The following is a 4,898-nucleotide window of genomic DNA, read 5'->3' as shown; positions in this document are numbered from 1 at the left end:
ATCGTATTCAGTTCAATCTAGATGGGAATTTAACTGACTGTCAGTTCAGAGTTATACCTTTGGGAGTTTTCGACGGGATCCTTGGAATGGATTGGCTCCACAAAAATCAAGCTGACATTCACTGTCATAATGGAACTATTTCCTTCCGTGACCTTCACGGAAGCAAAGTTCAAGGAACTGGAATTTCAGGATCCCCAAGTCTGCAAATTAGTAAAAGCTTCTAAGTTACTAAAAGGACTTAGAAAGAAGCAGCTCATTTATGTTGTCAAAATGAATCCAATAGACTCAAAGTTAAAAGCTAAACAACCTGAATGGTTAAGTGATTATGATGATTTATTCCCAGCAGAATTAACTAAGATGCCTCCGATTTGGGAAGTAGATCATGAGATAGAATTGACCCCCCGGAGCTCAGCCCCACAGTAGCCTTGTGCACGTACAAAATTCCAGTTCTTGAAGCCATCGAACTCAAGGAACAGCTTAGACAACTGTTAGAACAAGGGTTTGTAAGACCCAGTGTTTCACCTTGGGGTGCGCTAGTTCTCTTTCAGAAAAAGAAAGATGGAACGCTAAGACTCTGTGTGGACTACAGAGGTCTCAAATCAGCTGACAGTTAAGAATAAGTATCCTATCCTCAGAATTGATGAGCTTCTAGACAGGCTAAGTGGAGCCCAGATCTTCACAAAGATAGATCTCAAATCAGGGTATTATTCAGGATTAATGAGCAAGATATCCCGAAGACAGCCATCAATACTCAGTATGGGCATTATGAATTTACTGTCATGACATTTGGATTGACAAATGCCCCAGCTACATTCAATCTCCTAATGCAAGACATTCTCAGAGAATACTTGGATGATTTTGTTCTTGTTTTCTTTGATGATATTCTGATTTACTCAAAGAATGCAGCCGACCATGAAGCTCATGTCAGAAAAGTTCTTGAGATTCTAAGGAAGCACCAACTCTTTGCAAAAAAGAGCAAATCCACTTTCTCTGCCGACCATGTTGAATACTTGGGCTTTCTGGTATCCAAAGATGGAATTTCTCCAGATTTCGCAAAAGTCCAAGCAATCATAGATTAGCCTGAACCAAAAATAGTGAAAGAAGTTAGGGGATTCTTGGGATTGACTAGCTGGTATAGAATTTTTATACCAAAGTATGCTCTCATAACTTCCCCGCTGACTAATCTTCTCAAGAAGAATACCCCGTTTCAATGGTCTGCCAGGTGCCAGAGTGCTTTTGATAAGCTGAAGACCGCCTTGGTAACCAATCCCGTTCTGAAGTTGCCAGATTTCTCTCTACCCTTTGAGGTAGTAATAACTGATGCCAGTGGTTTTGCCCTAGGAGGTGCACTCATGCAGGAAGGTCATGCAGTGGCCTGTGAATCCCGAAAACTCAGAACGCATGAGAGGAATTATGCTGTCCCCATGACCTGGAACTACTTTCAGTAGTATATGCCCTGAAGTTGTGGAGACATTACCTACTGGGTCAAAGATTCACTTTGATTGACAGATCATCAGAGTTTAAAGTGGATCTTCACTCAGAAGGATCTCATCAAAGCTTAAAGTGGATCTTCACTCATAAGGATCTCAACATGCACCAAAGAAGGTGGATGCAGACCCTGCAGGAATTTGATTTTGAAATCAAGTACCGCCCAAGCAAAGAAAATGTGGTAGCAGATGCCCTCAGCAGAAAAACCTTTTTCTTTATTCCATTTAATGGTTTTTTAATTTTTATTTTCTTTAAAATGAAAAATGATGTTATGCCTTGTTGGAAAGGCTTTCCCCCTCTCTTCATTCTTGAATTTAGCCTTTCTTTATCCTAGATATGTAATCAAATTCTTAGAATTAAACTTTTCATATTTTTCCTCCTTAAAAAGTGAAATTTGATTATATGCTTTAAACCATTTGGGATAATTTCTAAGTAACTTGAGAATTAAAAAAAATTAAAAAATGGTCAGCCATACAAAGGAGGTTATGGTAAAATTTTCTTTAATTTTGTGTAATAAGTTTTATCTTTTATTATTCAAAAAGAGTAATCCCCACCGTTTGTGTATTCTAAAAGTGTTATTTTCATTCTATGCATAGAAAAATGCATATTAGAAATATTTTTATTATAAAAGTGTTATTTCCATTAGAATTAATTTCTAATTAATTTCTATGCATAGAAAGATGCATAGAAAGATGCATATTGGAGAATCTTTTTAATTCTAAAAGTGTTACTTTTATCAAAATTAATTTTTATGCATAAATAGATACATTAAAAAATTTAATTATAAGTGTTACTTTCATCAAAATTGACTTTTATGCATAAATAGATATATAAAAGAATTTTCTTTATTATAAAAGTGTTACTTTCATTAAAATTGATTTTTATGCATAAATAGATGCATAAAAGAATTTTTTTTAATTATAAAAGTGTTACTTTCATCAAAATTGATTTTTAATTTTGTTTTATATAAAAGTGTTATTTTCATAGAAGTTGGATTTTATGCATAAATAGATGCATACAAAATTTTTATATCAAAAGAAGAGTTCTCTTCAATCCTATGTTTAAATCCCATGAATATTGGTAAATGAATAAGTAAATACTATGTGAGAGAAAATGAATAAATAGATGCATACATAATTTTTATATCAAAATAAGAGTTCTCTTCAATCCTATGTTTAAATCCCATGAATATTGGTAAATGAATAAGTAAATACTATGTGAGAAAATTCTACCATTTTATATTCTCTGGGATGGTAATGAGAAAACTCAGAAAAACTATCGAAGTCGAAATTTTAGATAAATGATTAATATATTCCTCTCATAGGAATTCGTGATTAGTTTTGAATTCAGTTAAGCAAATACTCAATTAATGAAATTCAATAAAGTAGTAATTGAAATATTATCCTTTGAGAAAGATAGTTCAGGGAGAAACCTTTCTAGACTCAAACGCTGAATCAGACTATGACCAAGACATAACTCCTTCCTCAGTTTCAAGAAAAGACGATATGACCAGTTTCATTAAAAGACGATATGACCAATTTAGAAAAACTCACTCAAATCACCCACCACCGAATCTGAAACTAAGTTGAGACCCTTTGATTTTGATCTGAGGATCAAGGTTACAGAATTCGAGGAATTCTATTTGGAATTCAAACCTGCGATCAGAAAGTCTTGGGATATGGATTTGAGATATACTCATTGTATTCAAAAGAAACTCAAAATTGAAAACTTACATAGAAACCCTGTTTTTTTAAAGGACTGTCTTACGCCAGAATGCTGGAGGGAGCATTTGGTATATGTGTTTTTCTAAGGGAAGTTCGGTTGTGCAACAGCAGCTAGCGGGGAGCGTTCAACAGACAGGTCACGCGCGGCAAAAACTTACCCAGGTCTTGACCAGCCTTGGTATGGTGAAAAATGGTGTGCTTCCGGTACGATGGGCGAGGGTCGACGAAGCCGTCTATGAGTGAAGTGCCACGACACCTAAGGAGGATCCTGGAGGGTTTTGACCAGGCGATGCACGGGCTCTCAGTGCTTAGGACATGCGTATGTTGTAAAAGATATATATGTATGATGACGAAAAATTATTGTAATCTGTTATTATTGGATCTCGTTGTTTGCTGACCAGCTGGTCTCGATGGAGAGTCCAGAGTGATACTTGTTTTTGAGAAACAAGGAACTGGATGGAAATTTTGAGTGAGAATGGATGTGATGCGAATCGGGTAATATAAATGGATGAGATGTGAATGAATATGATGTGATGAGATGTGGATATGGGTAAATGCGAGTGGATGAGATTTGATGAGGATATTTGAGGAAAGAAGTGATGAGATGGAAAACGATGCGATTGAATGAGAATGGGAATTTAAAGGTTCTTTGACAAGCTAAAAAAGATGGGAAGGGATCAGAGTTCCATTTCATGATAGGATGGCCATTGTTAACACAGTTCTTAAAGCCTACATTATGTTCATCTGTCTTGTGGTAGAATTTAGAAAGTACCATTGGAAAAAAATTATAACCCCAATCAAGGATTTTATTTAGAGAAACCGCAATGATGGTAGGAAGGCATTTGCCTAGCTGGCCTAGCATAAAGTTACCCTGCCCAAAAAGGTGGGAGGATTAGGGATTCTTCACTTGCCTACTTATGCTAAGGCTAGGGTGGTGGTAACCAACCCATCTAAATGCCTTCAACAAGAAGAAATCTAGACCAAGATGCTTAGAGAGGTGGTGGAGGAATGTCGGGTTCAACTTAAAGGCATGTGGAACGGGTTGGATTGGAAGGATAAGTTGCTATCATATGCTCCTCTGAAAATTGTGAACTCCCCTTTCTATAAATTTTTATGCATGAATTGGAAAGAGGTGATGGGTTTGATGAAATGTAATGGGTGCACAAGGGCTTCTGGGAACTCTTACTTCAGTCTAGCCATTTGGTGGACTCACTGACTTAACCCTCCTCTGGCTCAACTTAATGTAAAGGCATCTAGAAGACTAAACAAACAGAAGGCTAAGAAGACTAAGTGATCTCCGGGACTATGGCTCGAAATAGATGCACCAAATTGGGGGGGGGATTCGGAATACATCGGAGTGGGCTACAGATTTTGAATTTTGTGTTAGAAGAGGTTGAGAAAGGCTAGACCTCTATTGCTTATAATGGAGCCTCTTGGATACATTATTGGGCCTAGTTCAATGGGGCCAAATTGGATAAAATAACTACCAAGGCAGTTTATGAGGAAATGAGTAAGAGTGAGATTGTTAGATACTACAAAAAAAATCTCAAAAGTGAGGTGGTGCTTGAGTACTTGGAGGAAGAGGTGGAATCTAATAGAGGAATTGCAGATTCCAAGAAAGCTCAGACATTTCTTTGGAGAGTATGTTTGTTGGCCATACCCCTTAGATTCAAACTTCTTCAAAGG

The sequence above is a fragment of the Cibotium barometz genome, chromosome 18 (genome assembly GCF_041138505.1).
Source record: "Cibotium barometz isolate CiBa-2024 chromosome 18, ASM4113850v1, whole genome shotgun sequence".
Classification (NCBI taxonomy): Eukaryota; Viridiplantae; Streptophyta; class Polypodiopsida; order Cyatheales; family Cibotiaceae; genus Cibotium; species Cibotium barometz.
The sequence above is the reverse complement of the archived record's forward strand: the minus strand, read 5'-3'. Positions refer to the sequence as shown.